Source organism: Heptranchias perlo, chromosome 17, assembly GCF_035084215.1.
Source record: "Heptranchias perlo isolate sHepPer1 chromosome 17, sHepPer1.hap1, whole genome shotgun sequence".
NCBI lineage: Eukaryota > Metazoa > Chordata > Chondrichthyes > Hexanchiformes > Hexanchidae > Heptranchias > Heptranchias perlo.
In genome coordinates, this window is record NC_090341.1 from 16,953,482 (window position 1) to 16,974,409 (window position 20,928).

The following is a 20,928-nucleotide window of genomic DNA, read 5'->3' on the forward strand; positions in this document are numbered from 1 at the left end:
TGATGGCTCAGTTGGTGCATACACCATATGGAGTTGCACTGAGCCATACAGACCAACACACAGTCTACAACATTTGCTATCCAGGCTCACAAATGAGCAATTTGCCACTTGGGCAAGGTACCCATGAAACTGTACCCCAGCAAGGAGTCAACACAAGCAAGGAGAAGAGCAGGGAGAAAAATTGGTGATGGGGAATAAAAAGGGGGAAAAGGTGCATTTTTTTCTGCTAAAACAAAATGGTCTAACTCAGTTTAACTAAGTGTTAAAAGGGAAGAGACTTTGATCCCAATGATCAGCTGCATTTAAACCCTGCTTCCAGAGGTGAATGGACATTTTTTTCAGCTTCACTTAACGTCCCAGTATGATTCTGTTGCAACTAGAAAAGAATTGGTTGGAACCAAACTGACAGCTTTTGACAGGTAAAATACCATGTGTAATCATATCAGGTGCTAGCTGGGAACAAAACTTACTGTAAGGTTTTACCCCTCAAAGAAAAGAGGGTAAATAAAGCCTTAGAAACTTCACAACTTTTTCATGAGTTTGTGATAAGTTTACAGAATGAAAACCATTCTGGGTGACATTTGTTCCAAGACGATGAACAATTTGTTATGCTGTAGTCATTCTTATTTATATGTGTGCTGTGGTTTGGAAGATAATGAGAAATCTTGGGTTCATAGTAATTATGGAAAATATAGAAAAAGTTTGTTCATGTATTGTAAACACTTAATGTGCCTAATCTTTACCGGGATATGGCTATTGTCCGTCAATGGTTAACTGGTCACTCACTGTATTGCAACTATTCAAGCTTGCATGTACAAACTTTAGACCTTAGTCTGTTGTGTAGAATTGCTAACTTGAATTTTATTTAATAAAATATGGGGGGAAAGCATGTTAATGGAATAAGCAGGATGGATCCACAGAATACATGAATTTTACACAAAAATGGGCCTACTATTAATACTATCTCATACCAGTGCTTTCCATTAATACTGGTAGAAAAAACTGTACTCTTTCCCCTCTGTAACGATGAACCTGAAAACACATCTTAACTAGAGCCTGCATCAGTTTTGCTGTTGCACTAAATTGGAAGTTCAGCTCTGTTTCATGATTGACCATGAAGTTCCTGGTATTTCATGATTCAGTTACACTTTGCTAACAAGTTATGGATCTATCACACTTATAAGACCTATTGTAACCTTCCCTCCCAGATGAAATCACTTTCATAAAGGTCAAGGTCACACCGCACTTTTTTTCCTGAGGTACAATTGCATCACCTCTGCAAGCAGTATCACCTTGATACAACAGTTATTTTGACCTAATTCTGTAGATTTTACAATTAGATCCCCTTTTTACTTTCATTCTCAAGTGATTTGTTAAGAGCAAAACATGCAGAAGGATTATTCTGCACACGTTTGGTCCTGAATTAAAAATTATGTTTACAGGCAATGTTTTGGGGAATTACTTCAATGGCAGTGATAAGATTGAGTAGTGAAGATTTTTTTCTTTTCACAGTAAGCCAGGAATAGGGTTTCTTTAAAGTTTGGTCCCTTGTGTCACATTTACCAAAATAAATGAGAGTTAATTAAGCCACCAGATATTCCAAGTGGCCAAGTAGGTTGTTAAAACTATTTATTAATGAAATTTTACTCATTTTAGTTAAAAGCAGATTGCCAACACTTGATTTACCTAGCTTGGGAATGTAACGGCAAAGAGTGAATGAGCGGGCATAAGGTTGATGGCATATGTGGTCCTCTGACTGTAAGAATGCTTTAAATAAGTTGTCATAGTTTCTAATGTCTGTTTTAAGACACAGACACATACTCAGGACAATTCCTCTCGCACACAGCAACAATCAATGATTACAGAAGACACTTTTGGATCCTTCTTTGATGAGAGCCAAAGCCTCTTCAACCTAGCAAGTATCCCTAAAGCTGAACTATTACTCTGTTCAGTATCCTTACTGATTGTTTTTATAGAGCCACCAGCTGCCATGGTATAAACAGAAAAAAACTTTATGATCCCGTTTGCTGCAATATTTATCTAACAAGCAGACGAAACATTCTTGCAACTTATCATCTGTGTAATTTGGTCTATTCACACTTGAGATAAATAGGATACTAATGACCGCACCCCCCCCCCCCCCCCCCCAATGGACATTGCACGTGAACAGCAAAGTCATGGTAGGTTTACTTGTATAAGTACCATAATCATACCGGTAGCTGAATAGATACTCACATACAGATGCGTTATTCCAAATATTGGGAATGGAAGGGTACTGAACTAATTGAAGATTAGTGCATCTGGGAAGTTGTTGGTTATTCCCACAGAATGCAGAAAAGTGGCAACTTCTTCCAGAGACATTTTCCCCATAATCTTTAACTTCAATATAGAGCACACTTTCAGATTTTATTTTAACGAAGCTAAAACACCATGGTTCATCACAGTGAGTTTCTACTGCTGGGTAGGTTGTGAGGGAAAGGACCCAGCAGATGCCAGATACTTCCTCACCGATAAGGAAACAAAGTTAGACTGAAGTCACCGATGTTCTAGATTTTCAAGTTGTCCTCAATGTTAATTGTATCCATGTGATTTATATCAATTAGTGTTAATTGTATTCAGGTGGTGTGTATCAATTGGGAACTCTCTTGTATCCATTTATAAGAGAGCTGATCTAGGGTGTGGTGTGGATGTGATGTGGAGCTCTGGATAAAGGCTTGGAAACAACTGAAGACCAGGCTGTAGTATTCTATCCTTCACCACCTGGCTGTCCAGTTTATAACACTCAACATAGGAATTGTGTGTGGCCTGGAGAAATATAAAAGCTGTGGGAGAAATATGTAACTCCATTTATCCATGAGGTTTTACAAAAGCTGAAATATCCCACTATTTTATTTATTGCTTGACTTTCTAAAGCCTTGTATCCATTTCACTGGCACAATCAAAAGTGTTCACTCATTTGCCAGGGTGATATGAATGGGGGCAAAGACAAAGGAAACAATTCCTCCTGCCAAGGGTAATGCCCCAACTTTGAAGTTACATGCCAGATATATTAAATGGCATTAATCCATTAACCCTCTGAAGTCAGACATGGCTGTCTCCTTTCTAAATTCTTGGGTCTAGTCCTGATATGAGGCCAATTATTTCAGTTTTAAACCCTACATAAGTGCAGCTGGATTCAGATACACCTGGTCAAGCCTGGATTTACATTGGCACAGTTAAAGAAGGAAATTGTATTTCTTCATTGCCTTATCATGTCTGTCAAACATCCCAAAGTACCTCACATACAACAAATTACTAAAGTGCAATTACCGTGATCATGTGGGTAAACACAACAAACAATTTGCAATGAGGTCAATCACCAGTTAAGCTGCTTTTCGTGGAGTTGGTTGGGAGATAAACGTTAGCCAGGACATTGGGGGAAGTCCTGCCTTCTCTTTGAATAGTGTCATGGGATCTTCAATGTCCACGTGAAATACCAGAAAAGGCAGACCTTGGTTTAACATGTTTGCCAAAGGATGCAACCTCAGTATTGCACTGAAGTAGCAACCTAAATAATGTGTTCAAGTCCTGAAACGAGGTTTGAACCAATAACCTTATGACTTGGAGGTGAGCCACACTGTCAATTCAAGTTGCGCTGAAGATGCATAATGGATGCTGGGGAAATTATTGAAGTATCCCTTGAACTAATTCTAAACTTCAGCAGTCCAGGTGACAAATGAGAATGGTGAGCTACAGGCACAAGTTGCCACATGAGGTTATGATATAGTAGCAATAAAGGAGACCAGGCTCAAACAAGGGCAGGAACGGGAACTTAACAGGAAGGGTAGGGAAGAAAATAAAGGGCACTTAGGAGTTAATTTTCAACTTGCTGCACAGGCATTGTGGATCAGCCATCTTTTGTAGAACCCATCTAGAAATCAGTTTGCTTTCTGTAATGGGCAGCCGATCCGCAAAGTCAATTTACTGCTCGGGCAGCAAGTTGAAATTACCAACACTGTCTCCGGATGATCAACTTATGTATTCATTCAATGAAGACCAACTTGTCAAGTAACTAACTCAAGAATGCGTTTGACCTAGGGTCTTTGTTGAAAATGAATATTATGGAAAATACTAATTATCCTTTTATGTGTGCATGATATTGAATGTCACATCAATAATTAAAAATTGTTTATTTAATATTTGTTCAAATCTTTTTGACAAGATCCTGCTTCATTGTCGATAATAAAAGTCTTTCATATTCATGCACTTCCTGCTATGTGACACTTCCTGCAACATTTTCCTATTGTGCCTTTATCCTCACACTTTTTCTAGCACATTATATCCATCATGGCTGTCTCACAATTTGCTGTCATGCTTTACTAACATGATTAAACTTATCCTATTTATTTTACGTACCTCTGATTGAGTCTTCCATGATAGCCTCTAAGGTAGGTGGTGCTGTTATTCACTTACCGGTGAGGCCTCCAAGATAGATGGCATTATGTTCTACTCAGGAAGCCCTGATCGGGCCCTCCACGCCACTGTTGCCTTGCCAAACATTGAACCCCCTTCCCTGGGTAAATATTCCATCCCCTCCATCCCCACTCCCTCTTACTGATTCTCAACACCTGTACCCCACACTCATGATATACCGATATCCTTTTCCTACTCCTTCCAGATGCATGTCATCTCTCCTCAGTGTTCCCAAACGCATCAACTGCCCCTCCCCATGCATTCTAATCCTACAACCACCTCCTGGTTCTTCTTCACCCTTGCAACCTCCCAGCAATACTTTACACACCATACCAAAATCTAGGACCACTCTCCCACACTACTGCTACAGCCTATTTCCTACCAGCCAACAACCTGCAGCATCTTCCCAACATTGTCGTCTTTATCCTGGGCTTTAGAAAAAGGGAAGGGATAAAATTAATTGCATAGTTAACCTATCTATTAACAGTAATCAAGGCCACTGATTTATAGTTCCCATGCAAATATATAATTAATTCATGGAATTCAAAACCAAAAATATCACAACCTCTCAAAAGACTCAAAGCACAATTTAATTTATCAATCACTGTAAATCAGTCGCCCTGAAAATATTGCATTACATACCGGTTTCCTCTGATCTGTTATTGTGTATGGAAATAAGAAGCCTTTTGTTATCTAAGAATATGAAATTCTAGTTCATGCAGTTATTTTTTCACAATATTGTTTAATTCATTTATATGAAAAGAGCATTATTTGAAAAAGGATGCACATATTTTGTGTAATGTCCAAGAAGATTCTCAAAACATGATTTGTGACCCTTATTTCTTCATTTAATTTTTGGGATAAATAAAGCCCCATGGTTTAATTATTTAAATGTTTGACTATTGACTTTTACCAGTGCGATAAGGAATATGTTTATTGTGAACCTTATGGTGGGTTTTGCAATACCAATAAAAATTTTGGCACGCGGTTAAAATTTCAACAAATGTACATTTTCATATCGTACAATTATGTTTTTTTATACCTTGGGCTTGATTGGACCATACTGACCTTTATTGTGTTAAAAAAATTCCAATTTTGACAAAGAAGGACTTTTAACCAGTGACTACATCCATGCAATGGCACATTGCAAAAATTATCTGAAAAGCTGTACTAAGTGATGTGATGAGCTATTGTTTTTTGTTTGCTACCCAAGTCATCAGGGACACATAAAAGGTGAGGGAAAATTTGTGGGATAATTATCTTGGAGCACCTTTTCTTTAATTTATTCTTGGGATATGGGCGTCGATGGCAAGGCCAGGATTTAATGCCCATACCTTGTTGCCCATGAGGAGGTAGTGATGACCAGCCTTCTTGAACTGCTGCAGTCCGTGTGGTGAAGGTAATCCTTCAGTGCTGTTAGGTAGGGAGTTCCAAGATTTTGACCTAGTGACGATGAAGGAACGGCGATATATGTCCAAGTCAGGATAGGGTGTGACTTGGAGGGGAACTTGGAGGTGATGGGTGTTCTCATGCGCTTGCTGCCCTTGTCCTTCTAGGTGGTAGAGATCACGGGTTTGGGAGGTGCCATCAAAGAAGCCTGGGCGAGTTGCTGCAGTGCATCCTGTGGATGGTACACACTGCAGCCACGCTGCGTGGTGGTGGTGGGAGTTGATGTTTAAGGGCTGCTGATGATGTTGAGCTTCTTGAGTTTTGTTGCAGCTGCGCCCATCCAGGCAAATGGAGAGTATTCCATCACACTCCTTGACTTATGCTTCATAGCTGGTGGAGGGACTTTGGGGAGTCAGGAGGTGAGCCACTCAATGCAGAATACCCAGGGTCTGTCCTGCTTTAGTAGCCATGGCATTTATGAAGCTGGTCCAGTTGGGTTTCTGTTCAGTGGTGACCCTCCAGGATGTTGATGGTGTGGGATTCGGCGATGGTAATGCCATTGAATGTCAAGGGGAGGTGGTTAGACTCTCTTGTTGGAGATGGTCATTGCCTGGCACTTGTCTGGTGAGAATGTTACTTGCCACTTATCAGCCCAAGCCTGGATGTTGTCCAGGTCTTGCTGCATGCGGGCACGGACTGCTTCATTATCTGAGGAATTGCAAATGGAACTAAACACTTTTTTACACTTCCCAATACCTGTATAGGCAAATGTCTGGGAATAGTGGTGGGATTTTGAAAGATAAAGGAACAAATAATAAAAAGGAGAGACGGGAGAAGTATCTTTCTGTTCATGACCATGAACTTTTTGACTTGACAGCAGCATGTTAAAAGAACAGTTGAAGATTCTGATGTTCATCGAAATGAAATACCCAAGGTGATGCTTGGTTAATTGGTGCTACGCTTAATATTGGTTACCAAACATAAATCATCACATGCTTTTCAAAGAATTGCAATGTTTTCCATCACGCAGTATCTTTCCAACACTAATTAGAGTAGTAAAAATAGCCTTGTACTGCTATTGTGAAAGCCTGTAGATAGTTGGGTCATTTTGTGACAACCAAAGTTCGCAGTAGGTGGGAGGGCATAGAGCTACTTGAACCATACTGCCTTCCTTCCATTGGACTTTGACTCAACATCACAGATTAATGTAGATGCAGATGGTATTTCCATTCTTAGGATTTTAGAAATTATATAGTTTACTGCATCTGAGTGGCAATTCCTTACGAGAAGTTAACAAAATTAGAAATTGCAAGATATCCAACAAGTTGCATTTATATCCTTTGATTAGGAATATAAGGACATGCAGGTTTATGTGACTAAGTCACTTCTTTCATGTTCGCTGGGCACTTTATCTGCTCATGATCGAGCCACAATTAACTGTTCCTGAATTATTTGGAGTTTATATTGAGTTTAACCCTGTGTTTGATTATACCCTATAGGTAAAAAAGCTGCTATATTTTCTCACTAATATGTTTTTCAAGCAATTCTGTAAGCTTTCAAATCACATTAAACTGCTGAATGCACAATGTTTTATTCATCATTGCTGAAAGTAGCTGAAGATGTTTGACTGGGAATAATATTTTGGCTAGAAATGCACAGGTAAGACAACATGGAATAAATTCTCAGTAGGTTTACTTCCATTGGATGCAATTGAGTTTTTGTAAATATAGATAAACCCTCTTAAAACAAAGAAGATAATATGATTAGCATTGCATCTTAAAATAAAAAGAATAAACAAGATTAGTCACAAAACTAAATAGGCAATTTGTTTTATTGTAGTTGCCGACTAAACAATACAAATAAACCAATAATCAGTGATTAATACAGTAACTAGTTATCTTAAATCATAAAGAAATTTAATATTTTATTTGTTACTTTGCATCAAAATGGATAGATTCTGTTAACTGATGCAAGCAAAATGCTATTAGGTAAATGTCATTATTTGGAGGCGGATGATGTGGGTATGGTTCTTAATGAATACTTTGCGTCTGTCTTCACAAAAGAGGGTGACGATGCAGAGATTGTAGTTAAGGAGGAGGAGTGTGACATATTGGATAGGATAAACATAGTGAGAGAGGAAGTATTAAGGGGATTAGCATCTTTGAAAGTAGATAAATCGCTAGGCCCGGATGAAATGTATCCTAGACTATTAAGAGAAGCAAGGGAGGAAATAGCAGAGGCTCTGACCATCATTTTTCAATCCTCCCTGGCTACATGCGAGGTACTGGAGGACTGCTAACGTTGTACCATTGTTTAAAAAGGGAGAAAGAGATAGACCGAATAATTATAGGCCAGTCAGTCTAACCTCAGTGGTGGGCAAATTATTGGAATCGATTCTGAGGGACAGCATAAATCGTCATTTAGAAAGGCACGGGTTAATCAAGGACAGTCAGCATGGATTTGTTAAGAGAAGGTCATGTCCGACTAACTTGATTGAATTTTTTGAGCCGGGATCAAGGAGGGTCGATGAGGGTAACGCGTTTGACGTAGTGCACATGGATTTTAGCAAGGCTTTTGACAAGGTTCCACATGGCAGACTGGTCAAAAAAGTAAAAGCCCATGGGATCCAAGAGAAAGTGGCTAGTTGGATCCAAAATTGGCTCAGTGGCAAGAAGCAAAGGGTAATGGTTGATGGGTGTTTTTGCGACTGGAAGGCTGTTTCCAGTGGGGTCCCGCACGGCTCAGTACTAAGTCCCTTGCTTTTAGTGGTATATATTAATGATTTGGACTTGAATGTGGGAGGGCTTGACCAAGAAGTTTGCAGATGATACAAAAATTGGACGAGTGGTTGATAGTGAGGAGGAAAGCTGTAGACTGCCGGAAGGTATCAATGGACTGGTCAGGTGGGCAGAAAAGTGGCAAACGGAATTCAATCCAGAGACGTGTGAGGGAATGCATTTGGGGAGGGCAAACAAGGCAAGGGAGTACACAATAAATGGGAGGATACTGAGAGATGTAGAGGAACAAAGGGACCTTGGAGTGCATTTCCACAGATCCCTGAAGGTAGCAGTACAGGTAGATAAAGTGGTTAAAAAGACATACAGGATACTTTCCTTTATTAGCTGAGGCATAGAATATAAGAGCAGAGAGGTTATGCTAGAACTTTATAAAACATTGGTTAGGCCAGTTTGAGTACTGCGTACAGTTCTGGTCATCACATTACAGGAAAGATGTGATTGCACTAGAGAGGGTACAGAGGAGATTTACGAGGATGTTGCCAGGGCTGGAGAATTTTAGCTCTGAGAAAAGATTGGATAGGCTGGGGTTGTTTTCTTTGGAACAAAGAAGGCTGAGGGGAGATTTAATTGAGGTATATAAAATTATGACGGTACTAGAGTCGATAGGGAGGACCTATTTCCCTTAGCAGAGGGGTCAGTGACCGAGGGCATGGATTTAAAGTAATTGGTAGAAGGATTAGAGGGGAGCCGAGGAGAATTTTTTTTACCCAGAGGGTGGTGGGGGTCTGGAACTCACTGCCTGAAAGGGTGATAGAGGCAGAAACCCTCAACTCATTTAAAAAGTACTTGGATGTGCACTTGAAGTGCCTTAACCTACAGGGCGACAGACCAGGTGCTGGAAAGTGGGATTAAGCTGGATAGCTCTTTATCGGTCAGCATGGACATGATGGGCCGAATGGCCTCCTTCGGTGCTGTAACTTTCTATGATTCTATGATACTGTGACAATATTTTAGAATCATAGAAAGGTTACAGCACAGAAGGACACTATTCGGCCCATCGAGTCTGCGCCGGCTCTATGCAAGAGCAATCCAGCTAGTCCCACTCCCTGCCCTTTCCCTGTAGCCGTGGAGTGGGACTAGTTTTTGATCGATACAGGTTTATTGTAGTCATAAAAAACTTAAAACAAGAATAATTTAGAATAATAAATTATCAACTAGGAGAATAAAGTCTGTATTTCTTCCAAGGTATGGAACAAGTTTTTGCGTATTTGTTTAATTTTTAAAAATCCTACTTGTTGGGAAGAAAATGGGGATTTGAAAAAGGTAGAGGTAGGAATGGGTACTTTTCTCTCTCTAAAGCTCACTGGAGTGGGCTGATAAAGCAATAAGGGAGAGTGACACCTAGAAACACAATGCTAAATAGTGAAGGATTAAGATCTGTATTTATTGTCCAAGTTAGATAGGCTGAATACATCTGCATTATTAATGTTTCTCAGCATTTTGAAGACTTGAATCATAACCCCTCTCAATGAAAACGAGTACAGTTCTCGTAAAGGAAGTCCAATTCTATGAGAGTATAAGAAATGCCATCATGGTAAAGAAGAAAAAATGCACGAGAAAGAAGTATTGAAAACAACCTTTTATTCCAAAAACTACAGAAAGCTCTTATGGTAATTAAGGAAAACATCTCTACTGTAAACTGATTGAAGTTGAATTCATTACATTACTTTTCACTCTAAAACACATTGATACCTCAAGTTGCAATTCTGGTGCCTTGACAACACAAGCCAGTCAAAGTGTGTAGAATCAGTGTTGTCTGCTGTGTGACCTTGCTATTGGGAAAGAGCTTCACTTCAAAATGATTGTGGACATAGAGGACAATGGACGCCAACTGCTTGCACAAGGAGACGATGAGGTAGTATTGGTTAGAGATAATCTTATTGCCAGCTGTTTCAGCTAAGTCAATCTCCAGTGCCACGGTGAGAAGCTTCATAAACACATATGGACACATTGTGCCAACTTGCACTTACCTGAAACATTACACAGACCAGTATATAATTTATTGCTGCAATTGTTACCTGCTATAGTAACATTTTTATTTTTCCTTTTGTTACACCAGAAACCAGTCTCATAATTTAAACTTGCTGCCAAGTCAGAATTTTATGCAACAAATGAGACTAAAGAAAGATAATATTTTAAATCAATTTATTAAAGCTGCTTTTGCACAACGATTTACTGGATGACCTCTGGCTGATAGATATGAAGGATGGATTTTCCAATTGGGCCTCCAATTGTACTTCGTGGCACAGTGCACTATTAGAACCTGCCTGACAGTTGGTGGGCTAACCCTGCCTAATTTTACAGGATCACCTTGATTTTTATAGTGAGGTTCCAACACATACTTCACTTTTTTAAGTGGTGAAAAGTTAGGAACAGTGGAGGTCCAAAGAGATTTAGGGGTCCATGTACACAGATCACTAAAATGTCAGGTACAAAAGATAATCAAAACGGCTAATGGAATATTAGCCTTTATAATTAGAGGGCTAGAATGTAAAGGGGAGGAAGTTTTGCTACAGCTATACAAAGCCCTGGTTAGACCACATCTGGAGTACTCTGTACAATTCTGGGCACCGCATCTTAGAAAGGATATATTGGCCTTGGAAGGAGTGCAGCGCAGATTCACCAGAATGTTACCAGGGCTCCAAGGGTTAGATTATGAGGAGAGATTACATAAACCAGGCTTGTATTCCCTGGAATATAGAAAGTTTAGGGGTGATTTGATTGAGGATTTTGAGAGGAATTGGTAGGGTAGATAGAGAAACACTTTTTCCACTGGCGGGGGAGTCTAGGACAAGGGAACATAACCTTAAAATCAGAGCCGGGCCATTCAGGAGAGAAGTTAGAAAATACTTCTTCACACAAAGGGTGGTAGAAGTGTGAAACTCTCTCCCACAAAAAGCAGCAGATGTTAGCTCAATTAATCATTGTAAATCTGAAATAGATAGATTTTTTCTAGCCAAGGGTATTAAGGGATATGGAGCCAAGGCGGGTGGATGGAGTTAGGATACAGATTAGCCATGATCTCACTGGATGGCGGAACAGGCTTGAGGGGCTGAATGGCCTACTTCTGTTCCTATGTTCCTATACTCGCCCTGGCTTTGGGAGCTCACCAAAAGAGAGCAGGAAATCACATGCTATCAGCCCTTAAAGAGCTGCTTACAAGTTGATGAGGAAATCTAAAGGAATGAGGTCGCTTAAAGGTAAGTGGCCACATATACAGACAAATTATTAGTTGCTCTTACAAAGGCTTCTGTTACTTTTAATGTATACTTCATCCTTGGCAAAGGTTGTTTTGTAACAAATATGCCTAGCTGAACCCAGTGGCTGGCACAATAGATGTGAAGATACAAAATAGTTTTTGATCAAGTGATGGAGCGCGCACCACTCCAGCCTAATGTTTGATGGATCTCAAGTGGAAGTGATGCAGAATGCAATGGTAGTAAGAAGGGAGATCCTGCTTGCCACTCTGAGGCAATAGCATTGTAGCATGTCTGGAAGGAGGTGAAGGAAGCGGATTTGAGGGAACAGCTGACTATTACTACCACTGGCAGTGCCACCCCTGGTGCATGTAAGCAACAGCTGTCCTTCCAGTAGATGTCACAGCTCTACATCTGTCTGACTGTTAACCCGGTGTTTGTATTACTCGGTCTCTATGGCCATTGCCAGGTAGGTTGAGCTCTGCTTATAAATGTGGTTGGGAGGATGTTGGCAGATGTGCATGGTTTGCCTCTGATGCACCTGATTTGACTGGCATCCCTGTATTGCACCTCCTCTTCTCCCACCAAAGAACATAAGTAAAGGGGGAATTCCCATTGAGGAACTTATTGTTCCCAATAATGTGATGTTCCAGAAAATGGCAGTGTGAGAATACTTAGCACAAAGCCTCCTGACCAACTAAATGAAAACAGCAAAAAACAAAATAAAACAAGCAAAAAGGTTCAGACTAGCTTCAGAATGCTGCTATAAATCTTACTGTAGGGCTCTTTCATGCACTTCCATTTACAGTGCACCCCAGTAACCCTGCACTGTCATTTTATATGGCTGGGTAAATGACTGAGTGCTATACTGTAAATGCTGGAAAATTGTATGGACATCTAAATGACGTAATTGAGGCCTAATTTTAACTGAAAACTGACAGGTGCTTCTGGTACCAGTATAAAACCCAACTGGAACATTGGATGGTATGTTAAACGATTGGAAATATGGCATAATGGATCTACCCATTTTCTGATTGGTTTTCCCTGCTATACACCTGTTAGTTGGGCATAACTGATCTGAAAATCTACCTTAAAGTTTCCAATAAACACATAAGGATTGATGACCAGTTTATTTCATAGAGGGGTCAAAAGGTACATTTCCTGCTTCTTAAGATGGCTCCACAATGTTGATTCATTAAACATGCTATGATTCACGAACAGTAGGTATCGCAGAGCAATTGTTTTATTAAAACCTTTAATGGCTAAGGTGTCTAAAATGTAGCCATACTGCTTTTCCTCCTGAAATCCCATGTCCACCTCTTTCGTGTCTGGAAAGTATAAAAACTATGAACAAGTTAACATTTAATCATACAATGTCTTGCATTTAAAATTTACAAATATGTAAAATCAATACACCTTTAATGAGATTTACACTAGTTACTTCAGAAGCATTAACACTTGAGGGTTTTCTTGGCGCAGAAGGGATGCTATTGCCTGGCACAGAAATTAAAATTATTTATAAATGAGTTTGTATTCTAAATACAGCTCTTATTCTTCATTTATCACTTAAGAATGTTTCAACTCGGTTAACTTATAAATACATTCCAAATTGTGGTGACATCTTTTAGTGACTGCTTTGATCATTTTATCTTCCATATAAGCTTGAATTTATGATCTTGAACACAAATGGAAATATAAGAATAACACAGACACGTTAATCAACAATATTGGAAGTTTCAGCATTACAAATTTACAGAAACTTATTGTGAAACCTGCTTATAAAAAACTCCTGATTACCACAATAATGTACTAATAAGAGAATTTATCAAGCTAAGAGCTGACAGTTGCACTCATATGTGAAAATTTTCCCTATAATGGACTCTCATTCTAAGGATTCACTGTACATGGCCAAAAATTATATTGCAATCTTTTACAAAGTAATTATTTTTGTAATTATTTCCTAGTCTACTCCCTTCCCCAAAGTTAGCCCTTACATATCTGTACCATGTCCTTCAGTTGGGAGAGTGGGGTGGTTCTGCCCCATTGTTTTTTTTTTTTTTTGACACTCTGGGGTGCCTTATTGCCTTACAGATTCATTCCAGATTCCTTGCAGTGACATTACATCAAGCCAAAGCTCTACAAGCCAAAGCTCTACACTCTGCCCGAGGGGATTTCTCCCTGACTGCATCCCCCCGGCATACAATGGCAGGAAGGCTCCAAATGGTTGCCTTCCCCCACTTGACCACTTGATCTTAGCCAAAAGGCCGAGAAGGTTCTGCCCCATTGTTGTTCCTTAGTTGCATACAAAAGATTAGTGAGATGTTAGGTGCTATGCCTCATGGTCACTGTGGTCTCCTGGAACTTCTTTTGATCACCTTCGGGGGGTGGGGGGAGTCAGAGAGGAATTATGCAGAATTTTTTTTTTTTGGCTTAGGGTTTTTTAAAATCTGTTTTTTTGCCTCTCCTGGGAGATTACATGACTGCTGGTGGGTGGGAGCATTAGGGATCATGATGCTTAATTGCAATATGACTGTATGGGAATGGCTGGATGGACCAGCTGGTCTTTTCCTGTCTGTCATTTTTATATGTTTAACCATGAATGGTAAGAAAATCAGTCATCAAAAAAAACTAACCACCTTTTGAATACTTCAATTTAATCATTCTATATTCCAATTGGTAGCAACCTATTCACAAAAATTTAGCTCATGGTTTATTAAACTTATAACTCTGTACTGTAATATTCCTTCCTATTCTGGTTTTGTCGATACCTTTCTGAATCAACACTATCGATTGCCCACACCATTTTAAAAACTCGTACATCTCCCCTTAATCTTCTTTATACCAAAAGAATCAATTTAGCTTTTGTAGTCCATCTTCATAGCTTAGTGACCTAAAACCTGAAATCTCTTTGTTGCCCATTTTGGAAACCTTTTGCTACTTCTAACACAACTTCACCAAACACCCCATGTACCATTTTATTGAAGCTTTATAAGATGCCAATATCAATTCTTTAAACTGGTGTTCTCTGGATCTATTTATACATCCAACATTTTATTTTCCTTTTCAATTGTTGACACAACACTGGTCAGTTTATTATACCTGGATCAACTTTGGCTAGACGAATGTTTCTCTAAAAATCGTTCAGTACATGGGTATGATGAGTGCATTTCAGGACGAGGATGCGACACTGTGCTACTTTTAGTGATAACAATGTACAAGGTTGTGATATCTGTACTACTTTTAGTAGTAACAATGAACAAGGAGAAAACTTTCAGAATTAAACCAGTCAGTGTTAATAACCGTTCGTTTGACTTGCACTTGCCCATAAACTTACCTGGGATTTTGCACGGCAAGTTCCTCTCATGGGGTCCTCAATCCAGTGTGGCGCCCCTCTCTCGGGCATCTGGGACCTGTGTGTATGGGGCAAGCAACTGTGTATCTCCTTAACCAATCAGATTGAAACATCGTTAATGAGCAGCACAGAGTCAGAACCAGGAAGTGTAAGATAGAATGGTGAATTCAATGTCAATTCAGGTACAGAAAGCAAAATAAAGAGAGGGGAAGAAATATTGAATTAAAAAACAGAGATAAAAGAGACAGAGTTGTTTGGCAGTCATTAAGATTTACCACGCCGTTAGACTTAAAATGACTTGACGTACCTTTTCTTGGCTCGATTAGTTCACATCCATCAGGTCAGTGCAGGAACTACATGCTGTTCCTTTCATTTGAATGGGGATCCAGCCGGGGAGATGTCGTTCTCGCGGAGCTTACGGAGGAGGGTCACGTGCGATACAGCAACTTCCGGATTTCCGCGTTTGACTGAGCATGTGCAGTCATCGGAAGTTTCTGTCTGATTTGCACAGAAATAACGGTGAGCGCTGTTAGTCTTGGCGTTATTTTTACAGCAAAATCCGGCCCAATGTGTAAGAAGGACAGGCTCCATTTGGGCCTTATTGGCAACAAAGATGAAATTTGATCCATTTAAACTAGACATAGAGAAGAGGGAAGAAAAGAATCAAGGCTGTGAATTGGAAACAGCAAGGCATGAAATGATGTATGTAAAAACTAATGGAGGAAAGAAAGATGAAAACTTTTGAGGAAAGCAACAAAATGAGCAATGGAAAAAATAGAAAAATTAAAGGGCATTTTTACTAATGAAGGATTGAGATGATAAAGTGGAGTCCTTTTCAGTCAATGGAGATTTAAATATAACTGATATTACTGAAACATGTATTAAACTAGAAATTGGAAAGAATATACAATTAGGAGGGTTGAGAACGTCCAGAAAGGACAGGCTGTGTAAGGTGGGGGAAAATAATGTTGCATTAAGGTACATATATCATTTACAGACATTTTGGCAGAATCAATTTGTGAGCAACATAGATATGGTAGGAGAGCAAAGATATTAATTAACAACTCTTTTAGGCTGACATGGAAATGCTTAGGCAGATAAAGGAAGCTACTGGGAAAAATAGAGGTGTGATCATAGATGATTTCAGTTACCTAAACTATTCTCTTTATTTCTCTTTCATGCCGGGCAGCACAAGGCAACCTGTTTCACTGCTTTTTTATATCCGGCGGATCATGCTCTGGGTTGTTTCTGTAATAAAGATCCAGATCTTTTGCCCAACTCATAACTCCCTACCATGATGGGGAATTGCCATTCCACTCCCATCGGACGTGAGTATCCCACTGCATGCCAATCGGAAATTGTGTCTCCACTCATCAGGGCTGTCTGGAGTGGAGCTCAAATCCATAACCTTCCAACCCAGAGGTGGGAAAGCTATCAGTGAGCCAACCTTACCCAGCTATTAAATGGACAAACATGGACTTCCTCAAAGAAATGGAAATCAATTCGATGAGGTAACTAAAGACTATTTCTTAACAAAACATGTGAGTCAGGGCACTGGATCTATTATTCAGCAATGACCAAGCATTGATAAGTAACTTAGTTCTGAAAGAATTACTTAGGCTCCAGTAATCATAAAGTAGTTAGATTTTACATTATGAGGGCAAGTGTCAGAAATAACAAGTAGGGGTTATGGACTTTAGAAATGGAACTAGGAAAGGTGAGTTGAGAAATTTATCAACAGGAAAACAACTAAGACTAATTAGTTTTCCTTCGAAGGAATATTGTGGACTTAAAGTTATTCTAGTGAGACACAATAGATAATACCTAAACTATTCTGGAGATTTGCTTAATTATCTTGATTATGTATACGGGGTATACGGGGCAAGATAAAGCAGAAAAAGAAAGCTTATGACTGTCACAGAAAACGAAATACTGCAGAAAGCCTAGAGGAGTATAGAAAGTACAGGGATTACGGAAGAAAGGAAAGCAAAGAGAGGGCATGAAAAAATATTAGCTAGTAAGATTAAAGAAAACCCAAAGATGTATTATCAATACATTAAGAACAAAAGGATAGCTAAGGAAAAGGTGGGACCTGTCAGGGATGATAAGGGTAACTTATGTGTAGAAGCAGAGGATGTGGGTAGGGTTTTAAATGAATATTTTGTCTCCGTATTCACAAAGGAAAGGGATGATCTGGACGTAGTAGTTAAAGAGGAGAGGAGTGAAATATTGGATAAGGTAAACATAACGAGAGAGGAATTACTAGAGGGACTGGAATCCTTGAAAGTTGATAAGTCACCAGGGCTGGATAGATTGTTTCCGAGGCTATTGAAGGAAGCCAGGGAGGAAATAATGGATGCTCTGAGGATCATTTTCCAATCCTCAGCAGATACAGGGGAGGTACCAGAGGACTGGAAGACTGCAAATGTAGTACCATTGTTTAAAAAGGGTACGAGGGAAAGGCCAAACAATTATAGGCCGGTCAGTCTTACCTCGGTGGTGGGCAAACTATTAGAATCAATACTGAGAGATAGGATAAACTGTCACTTGGATAGGCATGGTTTAATCAGAGATAGTGAGCATGGATTTGTAGGGAAGGTCATGCCTTACAAATCTGATTGAATTCTTTGAGGAAGTGACAAGGGGGAACGATGAGGGTAGTGCCGTGGATGTTGTCTACATGGATTTTAGTAAGGCATTTGACAAGGTCACACATGGCAGACTGGTCAGAAAGGTAAAAGCCCATGGGATACAGGGAAATGTGGCGAATTGGATCCCAAATTTGCTCAGTAACAGGAAACAAAGGGTAAAAGTCGATGGATGTCTTTGCGAATGGAAATCCGTTTCCAGTGGTGTACCACAGGGCTCAGTGTTGGGTCCCTTGCTGTTTGTGACATATATTAATGATTTGGACTTGAATGTAGGGGGCATGATTGGCAAATTTGCAGACGACACAAAAATTGGCGAAGAGGATAGCTGTAGACTCCAAGAAGATATCAATGGGTTCGTGGAGTAGGCGGAAAAGTGGCAAATGGAGTTCAACCTGGAGAAGTGTGAGGTAATGCACTTAGGGAGGGCAAACAGTAAAGGGAATACACAGTAAACGGGAATATATTGAGAGGGGTAGAGGAAGTGAGAGACCTTGGAGTGCATGTGCACAGGTCCCTGAAAGTGGCAGTACAGGTAGATAAGGTTGTGAAGAAGGCATATGGAATGCTCTCCGTTAATAGCCGAGGTATAAAATACAAAAGCAGGGATGTAATAATGGAACTGTATAAAACGCTGGTAAGGCCACAGCTGGAGTATTGTGTGCAGTTCTGGTCACCACATTACAGGAAGGACATAATTGCTCTGGAGAGAGTGCAGAGAAGATTTACAAGAATGTTGCCAGGGCTTGAAAATTGCAGCTACGAGGAGAGATTGGATAGGCTGGGGTTGTTTTCCTTGGAGCAGAGGAGGCTGAGGGAAGACTTGATTGAGGTGTACTAAATTATGAGGGACCTAGATAGAGTAGACAGGAAGTACCTGTTTCCCCTAGCGGAGAGTTCAAGAACTAGAGGACATAGATTTAAGCTGATTGGCGGAAGGATTAGAGGGGACATGAGGAAAAACTTTTTGACCCAGAGGGTGGTGGATGTATGGAATTCGCTGCCTGAATTGGTGGTAGAGGCAAAGACCCTCAACTCTTTTAAAAAGTACCTGGACTTGCACCTAAAGTGCTGTAAGCTGCAGGGCTATGGACCGGGTGCTGGAAGGTGGGATCAGAATGGGCACCTGGTTGTTCTTCGAGCCGGCGCAGACATGATGGGCTGAATGGCCCCTTTCTGTGCTGTATCTTTTCTATGGTTCTATTCTACGGTTCTACGTGAAGGAGAATGGACTAATTTATCACAGAAAATGATTGAGGCAGAGACTATTGCATCTTTTAAGAGAAAATTGGATAAATATTTGAAGCAGAGGAAGACATAGGGCTATTTGGGGAGCAAATAGTGCGATTCGTTTTGGATTGCCCTTCAAAGAGACATGACAGGCTGACTGTCCTCCTTCGGTGTTTAAACTTTGATTGTTCTATCTTCTAGGATCTGGGAGCATTTGTGCAGAATGTTTCATCAGAAAATAGACAGGTGCAGTAGTGCCCATGATAGGGTTGATTGTATATGATATCTGGAAGGAGCAGGCTTAGTGCCTTCTTCCATTCCATGTTTTCTATGTTTTTATATCAAGCCCATGCAAGTTACACTAACTCCACATAAGTCACTGGCAAGAGCCTAAGTTGAATATTTTACCCATTTCTTCTTAACTTACCTCCTTTCATATTGATTCAGTTAATGCAATAACTCACCACCACCTCCCTCGACTCATCCATTGTCTCTGATTTGTCACACTGCTTGTCCAACATCCAGTACTGGATGAGCAAAAATTTCCACCATCTAAATATTGGGAAGAACAAAGCCATCGTCTTTGGTCCCCACCACAAACTCCATTCCCTAGCCACCGACTCCAGCTCTCTCACTGGCCACTATCTGAAGCTGAACCAGACCTTTTGCAACCTTGGTGTCCTATTTCACCCTGAGATGGGCTTCTAATCAAATATCTGCTCCATTACCAAGACTGCCAACTTCCACCTCTGTAACATCGCCTGTCTCTGCTCCTGCCTCAGCTCATCTGCTGCTGAAACCCTCATCCATGCCTTTGTTACCTCTAGACTTAACTATTCCAATGCTTTCCTGGCTGGCCTCCCATCTTCCACCCTCCAGAAACTTGAGCTCATCCAAAACTTTGCTGCCTGTATCCTAACTCGCAGCAAGTCCCGTTCACCCATCGCTGACTGTGATTGGCTCCCGGTCCGAGAACGCCTTGATTTTAAAATCCTCATTCTTGTTTTCAAATCCCTCTATGGCTTCACCCCTCCTTATCTCTGTAACCTCCTCTAGCCCTAAAACCCACCGAGAACTTTGCGCTCCTCCAATTCTTGCATCTTGCGCATCCCCGATTTTAATCACTCCACCATTGGTGGTCGTGCCTAGGTCTTAAGCTCTGGAATTCCACCCCCAAACCTTTCTGCCTCTCTCTCCTCCTTTAAGACGCTCCTTAAAACCTACCTCTTTGACCAAGCTTTGGGTAACCTGTCGTAATATCTCCTTATGTTTCTCAAATTTTGTTTGATAATGCTCCTGTGAAGTGCCTTGGGACATTTTACTATGTTAAAGGTGCTGAATAAATGCAAGTTGTTGTTGTTATGGTTAAAAAAAGAATGATTCACTTAGGACTCAAAATGTGTTATAAAGCTAAATTTTAGGAACTTGTCGTATGCACATTACAGGGAGGACATTTAAGGGGTGACAAGATTCATATCTATAAGATAATTTGGGAGTTAATGATACAGAGATTAGCTGCTTCTTTCAATGGTGATGGGTTCAAATTATACCTCCAAAAGCCAAGCTGTTGTTGAAGAGTGGCATAATCTAATCTAGTTAATGCTGCCTCAGTGTTTTCCTTCACAACGGGCCTCAATATTTTTGGCATGTTAAACTGTGGGGAGATATAAAATTAATCATAGTACAGAAACAGAGACTGAATGACAAGTAGGTTTCATTTCTGAGTGTTGGGGACCACTGGAGATTTTTATTTATTTATATTTTATAATGGACTGGAACAGTTTGATGGACACAGTGGTCTTTCCTTATTAGCAAACATATTCATGGCTCATGTTTCAGCACATAATTATAACTTGTTACTA

At 40.1% G+C, this 20,928-nt stretch overlaps 1 protein-coding gene across 1 annotated transcript in view; it reads left to right on the forward strand.

Annotated features, from left to right (window-relative positions):
• Window positions 1–330: 330 nt before the first annotated feature.
• The window catches only part of atp2b2 (ATPase plasma membrane Ca2+ transporting 2), a 572,540-nt gene continuing 551,942 nt past the window's right edge, over window positions 331–20,928 (forward strand). Inside the window, exon 1 of the mRNA XM_067998633.1 lies at window positions 331–419. The gene's annotated coding sequence lies outside the window, so the exon portion shown is untranslated. The remainder of the gene's footprint in view (window positions 420–20,928) is intronic.